Source organism: Mustela nivalis (genome assembly GCF_964662115.1).
Source record: "Mustela nivalis genome assembly, chromosome: 2".
Taxonomy (NCBI): Eukaryota; Metazoa; Chordata; class Mammalia; order Carnivora; family Mustelidae; genus Mustela; species Mustela nivalis.
In genome coordinates this window covers 108,874,562-108,892,211 of record NC_139021.1, presented here as the reverse complement: position 1 = coordinate 108,892,211, position 17,650 = coordinate 108,874,562, and the positions used below count along the sequence as shown (strand labels likewise).

General features: G+C 52.9%; 2 long non-coding RNA genes across 3 annotated transcripts in view; one reads left to right on the top strand and one right to left on the bottom strand.

Moving 5' to 3' along the window:
• Positions 1–344: 344 nt before the first annotated feature.
• Positions 345–17,650, bottom strand: part of LOC309859817 — a 31,532-nt gene continuing 14,226 nt past the window's right edge. The window contains exon 4 of one of the 2 annotated variants that reach the window (XR_014308938.1): positions 345–492. This is a non-coding gene — a long non-coding RNA (uncharacterized lncRNA). Of the gene's footprint in view, positions 493–7,960; positions 8,024–17,650 lie in introns of those variants that run through there. The other variant, XR_014308939.1, reaches the window with a different exon arrangement.
• On the top strand, positions 7,027–10,573 carry LOC309859828. The gene is made up of 3 exons (XR_014308952.1): positions 7,027–7,207; positions 7,581–7,608; positions 10,507–10,573. It is a non-coding gene; the product is annotated as an uncharacterized lncRNA (long non-coding RNA).

Here is a 17,650-nt window from a genome sequence, read left to right as displayed (position 1 = left end):
ACCCACTTCTTTTAGAAATAAGCGAGCCTTCTTATTTTACAAAGGGGTCCCATTTGCTTTAAGAATGTCAGTTAGCGGCCCCAACATTTTATATGAAGCCATCTCATTTCCCATCCTGGAAAGCTTTACTCTCGTCCTTATCCTAGGAACTTTCCCTGTCGCTCACTAGACAGAAATAGGTGCACTCCTTACCTGATCGTCGCCAACTCCATGCATCTCTCATGATGAGAATCCAGGGTTTTGGCACCACTTGTCGCTCTCGGCCCGCAAGAACGACTCGGAGACTCACGTAGTGGCGAACCTTCTTCTTTAATCGCTTTTTCTTCCTCCCCCTTTACCCTCGGTGCATGCGTTTTTATGCAGGCAGTGTTAACCAATCAGAATGCAGTGCTCATGCACCTCCCGCGTGAGTGGACCTAAATGAACAGCCAATCGTATTCAGTTCCTTACAGCTCTTAGAGTAGGCCTCCTGTACTGGCTCCCGACAGACCACTGTGGAAAATATAGCAAGAAAGAGAGACATATCATTCCCAGGTTATCAAAACATACAGCTAATCAAAGTTCATGTCATACACTAAAAATTGGTTAATGGGAAAAACAAGACTATTTTCCAGAAATGTATAAGGTATTATTGAGAAAACAAACAAACAAACAAAACAAAGAATACCTAAATAAATGAATGCACTATATTCATGTATTCATGGCTTGGACAATTTAATATTACAAAAATATCTCATTTCTCCACAAATTGGCCCCAGACAGGCACTTCCCCCAAATCCATCATGGGAGGAAAGAACACATTCAATGGCATCCATACACATCATGTAGTGCAATTCAGACGTAAGAAGAAACAAACGTTTCCAATATTTTACGAAACAGATGGACCCTAGAAACCTAACATGCATTTTGAAAGCAAGCACACAAGGAAAGAGGTACACTACACGATCCCAGGCTCTGAGGACACTCGAGTAGGGACATTCATAGACCCAGAAAGTGAAAGGGACGGTGCAGGGAGGAAAGGGGGAGGGCCGGTCATGTCACGGGTACAGAGGTTCCATGAGATAGGATGGCAACGTTTTCCCTGTAGATGGCAGTGCAGTCTACAAAGCATCACGGATGTCAGCAGTGTCACTGAACGGACGCGTACTAACAAGTACAACCGTCCCCAGTACTTGGATTCCGTCACCGAAAAACCCACTCCTCCAAGGCACGATAGAGGACTGATAGGGTCACACAGCAGAGGTGCATGGAAGACAACTGAACAGGCCCCATGACCAGCTGAAGAAGTGGCAAGCTGGCTTGGCTTCACAGTGGGCAGGAGGGCTCAGGGGACTAAGTCCTAAAACCCAGGGTGTCTTGAGTGTTTCCCAGACAGACGCTGATGAGTTCCCACTGATGACATCCCCTCTGTTGGAAAGCCAAGGCCCCATTTCCCTTTTCCATCCTGCTCCCCTCCTCTGTGTTTCTGTGTACACCACTGTGTACTGTGTCCACCACTGTGTCCACCACTGTTGACCCACTGGCCAGTTAGGCCTTGCTTTGTCACCTTTCACGTCCATTCCTTCTGGCCCTGCATCCACATCCAGCAGACTTAACTCCCCAAGTCATTCCTGAGTAGTGCAGCCAACGTCCTGACAGTTCCTCTCTGTTCTCCTAGACCGGGTGGTGGGCCAGTCCAATGACCTTCCTAGGGGATAGACAAAGGAAGGTCCCCCAGCTCTCCCTGAGGTAAGCTCACCTCTCTTTCTCAGAGACAGAAATGGTGCTTCCTTGATTTCTTCCATCAGTGGAGTTTGATGAGCATCGGGCACTTTACCTCCCAGGAGAAGGGGGCAGCAGCCTCCACTCGTAGAAGAATGCTGGGTCTGACCTCTTACGCATAGTGGACCCAAAAAGGGTGATGACACAGGACAGCCTCAGTTACAAACTCTATGGGATCCAGGACAGCCTCAGTTACAAACTCCATGGGATCAAACACCTTCTTCAGCAGAAAAGGTTTCTCTTTGAAAGAGAACGTTCTGTCTGTTGATCAGAATGGACTTCGGAGATTGAATGATGCTCCAGCATCATTCAAACGGTCCTCCTGAACTCGGGTGGGGGGACATGGACTCAAACACGGGCCCTCATCCAATTAACTGCCTGAAGTCCTCCCCATACCAAAGAGCTGGCCCAACAGTGGACAGGATGCTAGGATCCTCACTGTGTTTCCTTTTCCCCAATCACAGGTAGACGCTGGGAGCAAGGACAGCTGTTTGTATTTAAGAGCATCGGGCTCTGGGAGGAAATCTAGAGTAAAAAGAAGCCTGTCCCCTGATTCTGGGTTCCAACAAGGAACATGGGTTGGGGGATACTGACTGAGACTGTCCGGTGAGGCACGGTCACCATGTCGAACAGGGTCTGGAAGAACTCGTCCAAACGGAAGGAGTGATCTGTGTGCACGTAGGATGAAGGCCCTGTGTGCGTGGGTGTGTGTGTGGGTGTGTGTCCCCATGCATTATGCTTGTGAACATGATTGTGTGCCTTTCCCAGGAGATCTTTCTCACACTTCCATCACAATCAGTGTCCCCCTTCCAAAACACTCTCATCACCCTGGCACACTTTACATACCCCTTCCCCTACTCACCACAGCTGTACCTGGAGTATGTTTCCTTCTGATTTCCTGAGACGGGCATGGTGCGGAGATGAAGGGTCCAAACCTTTGACCTCCTACTTGGAAAGCCAAGATTGTAGCTCAGGTTCCAATCTGAAAGTTGCTCTGGCCTACGCACCTGTGTTAGTCCCTCAGCCAGGGGGTCATGATGTACCATGGGTGCTAGCTAGCAAAGGGCCATCAGCATCTGTGCACACACAAATACCTAGATTCTATGATGGTCCCCCATAGGACCCAACATGACACAGTGGCTTCCATGGACACAGAAGCCAAGGCAAGGTTAGAAGCCCACGTCAAAGATTACAGCCTGGTCCCTGGAGTCAAGTGCACAGAGAAAAGCCACATCCTCGTGCTCAAGCCCACATGGATGGAAAGCGTGTGGACCCATGGAGGAAAGAACAGGGCAACATCGGTCATAGCAGGTCTCAGTGTGTACACACGACCGAGCAATGGCAGAAAAGCATTTCGGAGGGAACTGACTGTACTTGATAAGATTTCCCTAAGCCTCAGGAAGGTTCAGATTCTCTAAGCACACAGTCAAACACCATTGGCCAGTAGGAAATCAAGGTCAAGCTTGGGTGGAAGCTTTGGACCCAACATCCCCAGAGCAAATCTCCTGCAAAGCAGGCCTACAGCCTATCAGCACACACTCCAAGACTCCTCTGTGTAAGCAACTTCCCACTGGTCAGAACACCTGGGAGGGTTCGGACAGCCACTGTCTTCAGGGGAAACACGCACACACACACACTCGGGACAGCTCAAGGACAGTGGAAGGAATCTATCACACTCATCGATGGTGCCGGCTGTTTATGGAAGCTCCGATGTCCATGCTCTCCAGTGTTGCACATGGGATTTTCTAAAGACAAAGAAAGGATGAGTGAAGCAAAATACTAGGCTCCTTTCCTGAGGGTTGAATGCAGCCTGGCAAGCGAGGCTGCTTTTTATGCCATGCAAAATCTTACAGAGACATGATGCATATAGTCGCAGCAGGTGGGGATCCCGGGCCCAGAGCTGATGTCCAAAGCAGCAGCGTGGGACACCTTAGTGGCACGTCAGTCAGGAGAGGTTATGGGACTCGGTCCTCACACAGAAGCCAGCTTAGGCTTTACATGTATTGGACTGGCTATTTGGCTTTGATCAGGCTCACTTTAGCTAGAAAGACAAGAACCCTCTTTGTGTTTCCTCCCTGCTCCTCTCCCACCCCTTCCCATCTGCACCAAGGACAAGGCCCGGCAGCAATGCAGCCCGTACCTCCTACGTGCCCACACAAACACACTCGCTCACACTCATCCATCCAAACTCCCCACCTACTTCCTGAACAGCCTCACCAGTATCCTCACGGTGCCTCTGTATCTTCCTAGCTCCCCGCGATGACCTGATGGAAGAGCTACTACCCACTTTGAGGGCCGAGGAGGAAACTCCGACTCTCCTTCAGGTAAACTCATTGTTCCTCAACTTTTTATTTATTTAAAAGACAGAAAGAGAAGGGGAAAGAGAGACAGACAGACAGAGAGAGCACGAGAGAGCAATCAGGGGGAGTAGCAGAGGGAAAGGAAGAAGCAGGCTCCCCTTTCGAGCAGGGTGCCCAATGTGGGCCTTCATCCCAGGACCCTAGGATCAGGTCCTGAGCTGAAGGCAGAAGCTTCAATGTCTGAGTTGCTCGGTCACCTCCCTAAAGTCATTTTGTGCTTCTGAGGGACAGCCAGTGTTTGATTTCTCTTTCCATGAACATCTGAGCATGGACATGCCAGAGAATAGAGACAATGTCCTTGGTGCTGTGAGCCTGCTGTGAGTTTATACCATTAATGGACAGCGGATTGAGACGGGAGAGTTTTGACATAACAAGCGTGAGTCTTTTCGGGAGGTCATTTCCTCCTCCTCTGCATCATAGACGCAATGACCGCATCCCATCTAGCTTGCTTACAACACACACCAAGGGCACAGAGATGTGTGCACACGGTGTGCATAGGGTGCTGGGATCCTCACTGGGTTTCCATTTCTCCAACTGCAGGAGGCAGTCACCGGATATGGCCCATATGCCTATTCCCCCATCACTCCCTTTAGGGAGACAGATGTAGCTGAAGAACAAGGTAGGGCTTTCTCTCCTCCTTTGGTCTGGAGAGCTTCCCCCCTTCTAAGTTCCTCCCGAAACGGAAGCTGGGGTGGACTGAACAAACGGAGTGTCCTGCAGAAAACCAGGACCCTGTGCTACAGTCCCTGAAAACCAGTAGGTCATTCGGGCGGTGTGCTTGGTGTGACTGAGGGTTGGAGCTTGTTTCCACGTGGGTCGATTCGACGGGACCGGGCATGTCGGTGTGTGGACTGTGTGCGTTTCACCGGAAGACACCTCCCACTGAATGGACTTGAGGGCACGGGTCAACGTTCCAAAGCCAAACCTCCTTCATTCATAGTGCACACACCCCGTTAGGACACCACATTCCTCGCTGACCCCAGCTCCACCTGGAGGGCTGCTCAGGATTCCCTTTCCTCAGACACGGATCAGGAGAAAGAAAGGGGCCCACATCTGTCCTAGCTCGGGACATTTCTCAGACAGGGTGAAAACACAAAGGAATCAGAAGCTACATTAGTCGAGCCAAACATCACCACCAGCCTTACAAAAATGCTCCCATCTTGAACGCACAGAGGGAAGGCTCACTTGCAAATGACAATAGCCAGGAAAGCTTCATCATTAGCTCGGGGCCCGATCCGACTTCCTGACAATCTGCTACATGGCCAGGTTAGAGAGTTCCCTTCTCTCACCAGGCCTCCACTCTCTCGTGAACTTGCCGGGTCCTGACTGGGGGAACTGGGTCCTGGGAAACTGGGTCCTGCGGACTCCAAGGACACACCCACAGGCCACAGGAAAGGAAGACTGGGAAGAATCAGCACCTTGTGGATGGGGACTCTGTTGGACTGGTCAGCTGTCAGTATGTAGAAATCCTGGGTCTTTGGTTTTCCTGACCCTGCATGACTCAGGGACAAAGAGAAACCTCTAGGGTACTTGTGCTTGCATTGAATGCAACCCTGCCAGACAGCATTCTTCTGCAGAAATACAATCTCCTAGTAGAGGTGAGAGATAGGTGGGAGCGGCCACGAATCGGTCTTGACAATGACCACGACACAGTCGCTGGCTGGAGGAGCTTGCCCGTCTGTGCAACGGACCGTGTGTCTCAGTGTTTACCCTCTTTCGGCTTGAGGAGGTCACCCTGATTCCATTCCCTGTAGCTCGAGTTCAGAGTCAGTATTTCTCCCTCCATTCCTGCTCTTTGCCCTGATCTCTCTCGATGCAGCAGCAGCTTACTCAATCCATACCCACGCAACCCAAAGTCCTCATACACTCCCGGGCACGCCCACCCCAAGCGAAACTCCCTGAGCTCTTCCTGCCGAGCCCCACCATTGGACTGACCATTCTGTGGATCTCTCCCTAGCTTGGCTGGATGGACAGGTGGGTGAACGTTCAACAGGAATGACAGAGGATGACGCCCCATTTTACACCAGAGTGGTACGCTGGCCTTTCTTTGGGGGAGACACAAAATTCTCCTGGCTTTTTAAGTCAAGGTTACATAAAAAAAAATCTCAGCATGCACAATTGACAGGGTAGGGAGAAGTTTGAGAGACAATCTGTTACCAAATGCTACCTAACCCCGAAGGCATTGCAGGGGGGCGGGGACAACCACAGCAGGATCACCTACCATCTGGAGGGCAGGGAGCTTTAGTATGGGTAGCAGCTATTCCTCCTTGGCACCTATTTTGTGCAGTGGGACCCGGAACGTGGGACCTCTCGGAAGACTGGGAGCATCTGTGGACAATTCATTTTGCTCTTGTCATACTTTGGGGCTCACGGGCCTCTAGCACACTTCCCCATCTGGCTTCCTCTGGTCCCCCAGGGAACAAAATAGCCATGCAAACAGGACAAAGCCTGATTTGATGTTCATACTGTTTTCTTTTCTGAAATCACAGGTGTCCCTGATGGAAGGGGATGGCAATAAGTATTCTGTACTCTAGAGTCACTCACTTGTTTGCAACAACCTGGAAAACGGCCAAGGTCGGGGCTTCTTCGCAGGCACGATGAGAACCACCCTGATTCCAGGTTCGGCGGGACTGAGAAGAAGGGTCAGAGTAAAGGAAAGGGATTTTCTGGGGAAAGACCCGTGGCTTCATGGCCCTGTCCCCGGAAACTACTGCGCTGCTCTTAGGTGGTGCAGGTTTGGAGGCAGGCAGTAGGTGTGCCTTGGAGATGGACTATTTCACAGCTACTCCAGGCCCTGTAGCTCCAACAGGAGCCAGAGTTTCTATTCACATCCCTGCTCCTCTCCAGGACCTTTCATCCTCCATCCAGGAAGGGCCCACTGCAGCTCAGTCCATACTTATGAGCTCCCCACCTCCACACACTTGTCCACACGTGCACGCCAAGCAAAGCTCCCCGAGCAATTCCCAAAGAGCCCCATAGGGGTCCCGACATTCTCTGTGTGTATCCACTCAGATCCCCTGGCTAGCCTGTACGATGACCTTGACGTGGACAGCACAGAGGCAGAGGTCCCATTGTTCACCAAGGTGGTAAGTTAGCCTTTCTTCAGGTGAGGTACAGCATCCCTTGATGGCCTGATACTCGCAATCAGATCCAAACACCTCAGCACGTACAATGTCCTTGGTGGGACTATTCTTGAGGGAGCGACTCTTATCCAGGGACACCCCATTCCAAAGACCCTGCAGGAAACAGCAGGTTCAGTTACAGTCCACAGGGTCGTGACCTTTTTCACGGGTGCTACTGAAACCACCATGCCACCTAATGGACCCAGGGCATGCGACCTCTAGGTGGATTTCATATCACTGCCCATGACCCTGCCCATCACCAAGAGACCAAAAGAGCTATGCACACAGGACGAGGCAGGACTTGATGTTCATCATGTTTTCTTTTCTGAAATCGCAGGTGGCCCTGCTGGAAAGGGAGCTTAGTGGTAAGTATGCTGTCCTCTAGAGTCACTCATTGCTTTTGAGCAACCTGGACAATGGGCAAGGTGGGGCTTCCTTGCAGACTCCATCTTGAGAGCCACCCAGAATCCAGATCCTGTTGCAAAGAGACTAAGGGTCATGTTCTGGACTGAGACCCCAGGCCTCGTGATCCTGGCTCCGGAAGCTACCCTGCTGCTCTTAGGTGCTGTAGGATCGGGTGCTGGGCACGTGGTCTGTTTCCATGGGAATCCATGTGCTGTGATTCTCAGGGTTGGTGTGTGTGTATCAGGTGGGTGAATGCTGCACTCTCGAACATGTCTGGTCCCCTCAAAATGCCGATTAATGGTGTCCACGTTGTCAGGGACATTTCCCATCACTGTCACGTCAGGAACGTCCATTCATGGGAAAACTCTTCAACACCTACAATTGAAAGAGGTGTTCTTTCCTTGCAAATACACATCAATTCCCCCAGAAAACAAATCCCGTCGCTAACTAGGAAGGGCTAGACTGTGCCCCAAAGACACAAGTGTCTCCCTGCTACTGAGTCAGCGTCCATGGGGCTCTCCCGCCAAGCTAGGTCTCGGGCAAGAATGGTCACAGCACCTCCCTCTTGACACTGCACTCACACACACACATGTCTCTGCATCAGAGGCCCCACGATGCGTCTTCTCAACCTCATCGGAAGCACTGAGTGCTGGGACACACTTCCTCCCTTCTGCAGGCGACTTCTGGGGCAGCCGCGTGCAAAAGCCCATTAGGGGAAGACCCGCACAAAGGGGCAATGGCCAGGGAACAGATGGGGCCAATTCACTCCGTGTTTCTTCATGGAGATCTACCATTTCCCTGCAGATACTGTGTCTAAGAATGCAACTGGCCTTCTCCCAGCGAAATCCCACACCCACCACTGGTCCTTGCTGGGGCTCTTGGAGGTGGGTCCAAAAGGTGTCCTATCCCAGGGGGAATGAGGTGGTCTTCAGGGAATGAGCATCACTGGGGGCATCTGGGCCAGTTCCATGCAGGAACGAAGGGTGCACTGTGCATCGCAAGGTGGCCAAAGAGAATCTCAAACCTCAACAGGGTTGACAGGACAATCACCGCCCATTTCGCTGGCCATCTGTCCATGCAAGAGGGCCTTGTTAGATTCGGAAGGTTTGGGCCAATAGACAACTCAAGGGAGTTCAGTGCCTGGGAATGGAAACAGAGCCAAATCAGGGTTTCAGGGTTCTTTGGCAGACAACAAGACTTTCTCTCATGAGAAACATGTATTGGAACAGAATCTGATTTTCCAACATCTCTTTTTCTCACTTGCATGCACAGGATCCACGGGAGTACCTTTTGCTGCTCTCCGAGGACACTCAACGGGCTTTTCCAGGGTAGTTGCACCACCTGCATTCCACGAATTGCATACAACGTCTCTAATTTTCTGCCTCCTTCCAACATGGGTCCTGGGTTTGAATTCCTGGTTTGGGTCCTCACTACCCTAACTGACAATGCCACAGCTCAGCATCCTTTGGATTCGCATTGCCCTCACGATGCCTTACATTGAACATCTTTTCGTACGATGTCTGTCTGACTGCCCGAGTCATTCGTTCCCTTTGCAGCACAGGCTATTCCAGTCTTTTTCTCGATTCTTTTTTTTTTAAAGATTTTATTTATTTATTTGACAGAGAAAGATCACAAGTAGGCAGAGAGGCAGGCAGAGAGAGAGAGAGAGGGAAGCAGGCTCCCTGCTGAGCAGAGAGCCCGATGTGGGACTTGATCCCAGGACCCTGAGATCATGACCTGAGCCGAAGGCAGCAGCTTAACCCACTGAGCCACCCAGGCACCCTCAATTCTTTCATTTGGTGAAATCCCGGTCTTCTTTTGTTTGGTTGGTTTTCTTTGTTGTTCTTCCTTTATGTCAGTGAACACACCTTTTCTGAAATAAGGATTGCCAAGGGTGTCTCCAATCTGTGGGCTGCCTTTTCACTCTGTTCACTGTTTCAGAAGAGGATGCGTTTTCTGGGCAGTACTCTTGGGAAGCATCGTGATGACAACATGAGCGCATTTCCTTGGGTATATCTCTTCCGCTCCCAGGTGCCCCTGCCTCTTTGTATGCCAGCACCCTCCTGTTGGCTCAGGGGAGTCATCCAAGGTATTGGAAGGTCAGCTTCTAGAGACCCACCACTGACTTCTTAATCTTCAGAAACGTCGTGGCTTGTTGTGTTCCTTTATGGTTCCCTTATCTATTCTAGCAGCTTCTCTGACCCGAGAGCAGAACATTGTATGCTTTAGAGCAGTGCTGCACGGAATCCGATCCCCATTTATTCTAGGAACTGGGGCTTCACCTTAATCTCTTCAGGTCCAAAGACCTCCAGCAACGCCTGGTGGGTGTGTGTGAGCCCGAGAACGTCTTCCCTTGATCAACGTCCCTGTCAGGCCATCCACAGATGCCCGAGAAATACGCGGGAGAGCAGGCCTTGTCTCTCGCTCCTGGTTGGTGTCTAGTGCTGAGTGATACAGGAAAGAGTCTGTCTAGGATCCATCATACACAGTCATTTATTATCTCAGCACAGTACACGGAAATCATCAAGGGAACGAAACGTCCAGTTGCTCACTCCCACTAGCCACACGTCAAGAGTCCCATAACGACTAGAGTTTCCAATGGTTGTGCTGGGAGGGGACAGTGGTCATGGGCATGCAGAAGTGACACTGAGGTGACTGCTGCAGCCTCCTGGTCTCATTAGAAGGCATGAAACTCCAATCCCTGTCTCCTCCAAGGGCTCTGGCTCCACCAGCCCCGTGAACCTCTGACAGCACAGCAGAAGGGTCAGGCAGATGCTGCATGGCCCAGAGACATCTCAACACACATGGGATGAAGGGGTGAGGCAGTTTCTCTCCTAACAGCATTGCTCCTCTTTCAGTTCTTACAGATCTACTGGTAGAGAGCATCGAGGAATACTCTACCAGTGAGGACGAAGTCTCTTCAGGTAGGGAATGGTACCGGGGAGGGGAACACTGGGACACGACTCCCGGGAACATGGGGTTGCCTCTGCCACTCTGGAGAATGAAGAAGGTGGGTCAAAAACCACCAAGGAAAGGGATGCTCTGGCACAGGCATGATTTGCTCATGTCATGGTTTCGGGATGAAAAGAACAGACGAGGTGTCCACGGGCCTTTAGGGTAGGCTGGGTTTGTCATCACCACTCGACTCCTTGCGCGGATCCTTGAAGTATCTTTCCCATCAAAGCTGCTTATGCCTCCCTTAGCCACTGCCACATGTCAAAGCTTGGCCTCTTTGCTCATAGCCTCCCAGGAATGGTGCACAAGAGATTCTGCATCTTTCTTGGCACAGGCCCAGAACTGGTCATGCTCAGGACTTGGCAGCCCCAACCGCACTCTCCTGGGCAAGAGAACCGTGACACTACGCTCTGGTCTGAGCCAGGAGGTGGAAGACAGGTCTAAATTCTCTCCACATAACCTCCACTACCAAACTGTCCCAGTTCTCTCCAAGCTGCTGTACTTCAAGGGGACGCCCAGAGTTGCAGAAGGGAAAGCGTACTTCCCCTAGGTTCACTACACAGGCTCCTGTAAATCGTACCTTCTGCCAGCCTTCACACCCCAGCCGAGTCTGACCTGTGGACGTGTTCTGAAGGGCAGGATGCCCCCATGCAGCTCCCCTGGAGAACCCCTGTCACAGGCCCCGGTCCCCCGGGCCTGTGTGAAGGGGCTGCTTGTCCTGCTTCACACACTTGCTGCCCCGGGTCCACTCTACCTCTCACCAGCTGGCGTCAAGGCATAGCACAGAGCCTCTTGGGAGCAGGGCCAAGGAGTCACGGTTGCTCTCACAAACCCACCTCGCTGGCTCACAGCCCTGCCCATGGTCCCCACTCCCTAGGCATGCCCAAAGGGCAAACGTTCCTCAGGCCTGCCCAGAGCCCTACACATACCCCGACCCCGTCCATTCCCGGCAAGCCTCAGCAGGAGCACTGGCAGGAATCCTGTGTTTCAGTAACCACAAGCTGGATGCTTTCCAGTGCTGCCCTGAACAGCTGAGGGCACCTGAACAATTTCCCATGCTCCCGTCTCCATTCAACCTCTGTAACACTTAGGGAAACAGAGAGCATTGCGTTCCCTGAAACACGTCCCTGGGAAGGTCATTCCAGTCCCTGGGCAGACATGGGCTGTGGGGAGGTAGGTGGTGGGCCATCTCTCCCTGCACTTCCCCAGCAATCCCAGACCCATGACAGCTGCGCCCAGCCCAGACGGATCGGGGGATTGATTCTGGGGGACCCAGGATATCTCCTCTCTTTCCTTGGTTGCCCCCTGGAGCTTGGCAGGGGGAAGGACATGGAGCATCTCTAGGGGAGGAGATGGAGGAGGACAAGGAGGAAGAAGGAGAGCAGGGAAGGACAGGAACAAGGACAGAAGAAGACAAAGTCCCACAGAGGCAGTCTAAGGGACAGTGACAGCCTCCAGTGGGGAAAGGATCACACAGCCGGGCTTCTGGGTCTTGGAGAGAATCGGAGGTGGGAAGAGCAAATGGGCAACCAGAGACCCCCCTGTACCCTGCGGAGATCAAGCGACCAAGGCCAGGGAGGACTCGGAGCTAGGGAAGCACGCCAATGAGGGCAGAGCCCAGCATCCCCAGAGCAGCAGGCCGTGGGTCATCAGCTGCACTAACTCCCCTTTGTTCTCTCTTAGAGCCAACCCCAGCATCCTCACTGCTCTCTGATCCGGAGAAGGATTCCACAGAAGACGATTCCGATGGAAGGAGCCACCCTGCGCCTGTAATGCACTTCCACCTCCATCTCTTGGGCTTTCTCTCTCCTCTGTCCATAAGCGCCTCCTCCCAGCTCTTCCCGTTTCCCTGCTGTGACGATGCCCACCCTGGAGGCCATTGTCTCAGGCAGGCCCTCAGGCTTTGCCTCGGAACTGCTGCCTGAAATCCCCAGACAGCCCTCCTCACCCGATTCCTACCATCACCCTGACCCCTCACTGCTGCACTGGGAAGCAGCCCCGGACAGCAGAGCAGAGAGGAGGGCTGGGAGTCGGCAGGGCATGGCTCACCCGGCTGGAAGGCCCTCGGGAAGGGAGGCTGGGTGTGGGTGTCCCCACTTGGTTCTCTGATGCCAGGGAGTCTGTGCTCATACCCACTTCTGCTCTTGCTCTCAGCTCTCAAGAAGCTTCCGTTCTGTGGACTTGGCTCAAACAACAAGGGAAGCAGAAGAAGAGGAGGACTCGGGAACGGGGTGAATCGGGCAGGAAAATGGGCTGGTGAACATGGACACACGTTCTCACTCCTTGCCCCGTCCCTGTTGTGGGTACCTCGGCAAACCGCACAAAACCTGGGGTGCTGCCCTAGCCTATGACCACAAAGAGGAGAGGAGAGGAAGGTCCCAGTCCCTGCGGCACTAGGGAGCCCTGAGAACATCCCACGGGGATCCTCCACCTGATCCAGGCAACTCCCTGTGATGGTTGGGTGCTGTCGTCCAGGAGCTGCTGATCTTGGAGGGAGGGCCCTGGCTGCCTGGAGGGACTGGACCCCAGGCAGCCTAGGCACGGTGACCTTCTGGCAAAGCGCTCCATGTCCCCCATTGAGCCCCTCCCTCTGCACGACTCAAGCCTTGCCCTCCCACCCTGTAAAAGTCAGCATATGGCTTCCTCCTGGACGACACTAGTCGCGAAGAGACAGTGGTGGGGTGGCCTCACCTCCCACTTCAGGCTCGTGAGCAATGAACAAGCAAGACAGGCCCCTGGGCTCACAGGAGCAGGACAGCTCATCCCTCCCAGTGCTGCATCCCTGTGGGCACGGAGTCGGGCCCGGTCTCCAGTTGAGTCATGTCCCCCGGTCACTCCCATATGATCTGACCAACACCTCCAGTCCTCCGAGCCTCCAAGATGCCTCGTGGGAGGTTGTGGGTCCCCTCATGGCACCATTTTGCTTTGTGAGTTTCATACTCTAGAGACTCCTCGATCCCTCAGTTGGCAGGGGAGACTCACCAGGGAAAGGCCACCCTGCTTGTTCCCACCTGGCCCAACACCTGCCCACAGCCCGTGGAATGTGCAAACTCACTTCCCGTGGGAGTTGGGAGCACGTCCTCTTTGCCATGCCACCTGCAACACTCGTGTGGGCAAAGGCTCCCTCCACAGAGAAGGGCACGTCTAGGGATCTCAGAGAGGCTAAGGAAGGGACAGCCCAGCAGGAGGAGGACTCTCCCATCATGGAGGAGGATGCTCAGGGAAGGGCCTGAGGGACCCTGGCTGTGAAGCCTTCATTCAGCCCAGGGGGCCCACGGGAAATTCCCCTTTCTTCAGGTCATGCATGGGTCCTGCAGGGAAACCTCCACCTCAACACCTCAGAAGACACGTCCCGCAAAACCCCACAGGCGTCTGATAAGACCTGGCCCAGGCCAAAGGCCATTCGCTATCTCACACCACTCTACCCGTTGTCTCCACAGCTGCGCCACAGGACAGTGTGCTCACCACCCCGAGGCACCAAAAGCTCCTGGGGTGCTCCGACAAAAGGAGCCAGGAGGGCCCTGGGGGCCCACTTGTGGCTTTGATTTGGGCCTGGAAGAGGATTTGGTATGAACACACAGGGAAACACGCCTGCAGGAACGGCTCTCTTATGCCTGACCTCCGTAGGACAAAGAGAAGACTTCTGGGCAGCCCACCAGAGGACGGCACTAGAGCCCCGAGGACAAGACGAAAGGACCCTCTGAGTCGGCTCCCACACCCAGAGGTGGCTGCCCGGGACCTGCCAATGATGGACACTTGGAGCATGAGGCAACCACCTGGACCCACAACAGTCCATTGTGTGGGGAGACTGGGCCACCTGGGACTGGGCGGGACAGCATCAGCAGCATTCCCGTCGTCTCCCCTGTCTGCTGCAGGGGCTTCTCCTCCACTCGCTGTCCCCTGCAGTCCCCGGCAACCCTGCAGAGCATGACACATGCAGGACGAAGCGGCAATGCCAGGGCCCCTTGACAACCCTGGGATCAACTCGAGGGGCAGCAGCCCTACCCCTGCTGGATTCCCCAAGGGTGCCACACCAAAAACGCCCCTGTCGCTTCGAGGCACAGGACCATGACCAATGCTGGGCTCAACACTGGCAGCGGCCCCACAAAACGGGCCCCGCTCAGCCTGTTTGTTTTGCAGCAGCGAGAGGTTTAGGGAGGAGAGGCTCTCCCCTGCACTCAGCGGCTTCTTCCTTTTACAACTCTGACAGCAGAGGCCTCCCCCAGCTGGGCTTCCCCCACCTGACCAGGAACGACCCACGCGGAGGGACAGCTCTACGCCCCTATTCAGCAGCAAGAAGCTACAGAAGATGAGACCGTCCTCCTTCAACAACCTTAACCACGCAAGGCTCCGCACTGGTCAGGGGCACACGAGGAGGGAGGAGAAGGCTAGCTGAGCGTCAAGCAGGAGCTGGCATGCCACACCGCCCCCCCAACCTGTGATACAGAGGACATCCCTCAGGCGCTCTGACTGCCCTCAAGCTGAGGAAAGGAAAAAACAGATGCTCCACAGATGGAGATCAAAACCCCGCAAGACTGGAGTCTCCCTCGGTTTGTAAAAGTCCTCGTGATTCTGTAGGAAGAGGCCCGCTTAATGAGAGCCTAGTGACCTGCCAGAGGCCCGATCTCCGTTTCCTGAAGCCCTGACATCTCTCTCCCCTCCACGACACTGAGGGAGGCTGAGGCCGAAGGAAATGTCCGTAGGACAGAGTCACTTTTCAAACCTGGGAAAACCTTGGGTAGGACCTGTGAGAGGAGGAAGGTAACATTCCTCCAGGAAGCTCCGCACCATCTTTCAATTCATGCCTTCCTAGCAGGAAAAACCACCTTCCCTTCACAAGAGCAAAGCCAACTGTATCCTGGGTGTCCTCTGTCCACCTGCCTCGTTCTTGCAGAACCTCTCTTTTGCCTGACCTCCTCCAATGCCATCCCAGAAAGTCATCCTCCCCTCACGACCCAAGCAATCAGCCCTTTATACCCAAGGGTTGTATCCCTGTGCTTTAATAAAAATCAACCCCTGCCAGCAAAGCCGTCTCAAGACTTCTTTCTTGACCATCAGCCTTGAATGCTAACCTCTTTCCTACATCAGTCCTGTCTCCTGTAGGGCTCCTGTGGAAACAACCCTGCAACATGGGCCTATTTCTGTCAACTCTTCCGACTCCATCCACCTCACCCACTGCACATTCTGTGTCCTCCGAAGACAGGACCCTTCTGTGATTCTTGCACTCAAACCCTCACATGGCCCCCCTTTTGGTCCTCGACATGGTTGATGTTGCCCTTCTGAAACTCCCCAGCCTCCCATCCTCACTTTCTTTGTCTGGTCCATAGATTCTCATCACCAACACCCTATAACTGGTTTCTGCTCCTGAGTAAAGGACTCCATTTCTTTCCTCTGTCATTAAGCTCAAATCTTAACTCTCAGATGTTTGTCTCACAACTTTCAAAATTCTTCTTTCCCCTAATGCCTCTCTACCAGTTTCTCTTCTCCCCTTTTCAAGTCACCCGCCCTCCCTCTCTCCCTTCCTTCCCTGCATGATCTTTTTGTTCTTTGTATTCCTTCCTCCCTCCCCTCTTTCCTTTCCTCCTTCTGTTCTGTTAGTCCCCACACACACTTCAGTACTTTTTCACCTAGTATTCCGGGACTCGTTCTGTGTGTACAAGACCCAGAATGCATTCCCTATTATAAAGGATGAAGGGAGACCCACACGGGCGCATCTCCGAGGTTTGCTTCTCTGCAAGTCAACGGAAAGCTTCAGGGTCATGAACCCTGGACTTCTACACTAGAGCTGGACACGGGATACGCTAAGCATTCCACACAATCTCCTGTCTGCCAAGACTCTGAGCATATGGGCTGTCCTACCAGAAACCTGAAGATTTTTATTTCTCGGTTGAAATGGGCCTCGTGTCAAGCTGCCGCCCCAGTTTCTGGAAAAGTCACTGGCTTCAGCTCGACTCACGGGTATATAGTCTTTGAAACGGAAACATCAAAAATTTAATCAGCAGTTGACATGGGTATGAGGCTACCATGTAGAAAGATCTATCTGAATTCTGGAAAGGAACAAGGGACGCGACTACAAGTGGCTTGCAGGGGTAGACGCAGCGACCATTTCTGAAGGGAGGGGTTGGAACGCGTTCGTTGAGTCAGGAAGGGAGGAACGTGAGGAAGCAATCCTGCCACAGCCCGTCGTGTTCTGGCCATTAGCAGAGGGTTCACACTGCACAAGACCTGGGAGGATTCGCACACAGGAAGATCCTCCCGGTCTGATGAGCAAAGGAGCGGGCTCAGCTATCACTTCTTCCCTAGCCAGCAATGACACCCTCACACCGAGAAATCACTGATCCCAACGCAACGATGGGAAATTCTTACCCGGACACACCCATCAGAGAATCACTGGGTAACTACCTCCCAAGGAATTCCTCGGGGTGACTCTGAGATACAAACTCAGACACTGCAAACACATACAGCAGGGCCCCGTTCTGAGGGATGCGGAATGCGCTATTCCAGTAACCAATAGCTAGAAATCAAGCACATCTGCTCTGATCCAGGAGTCTTCCATAAAGGCCAGTCTCACCGAACAGGCGGGGTCTCACAACCGTGCACACTGTGCCAAGTAAGAACGGGGGACTTCTCCTTCGGGAGCTCTCACAACAGACACAGGTACTGTCTCTTGGTAGGAAGTGGGATCACGGGAAGTAACACTGCCTGGGATCCATGAGAACATCAAGTCGAGGGTGAACTCAGAGTCTCAGAACAGAAGGTGATCAAAGTATGTTCACGAAAACATGAACCTATTGATGTATATAGATCACAAGGATGAATGGCCACAAGATTCAAAAAACACGTGGTTTGTGATCTACCTCTCATGTGTCCTTAATTCTACTAATATTGTCCTCACAAAGCGCAAAGGATTTACAAATTAATTGCATGCTTAGAAATATATCTATTTACTTCACTTATTGGAGAGCAACAGAGCTAGTGAGGGAGCAAGAACAGCCGGGGTCCGGCAGCGGAGAAGAGGGAGAAGGATGCCCAATACAGGGCTTGATC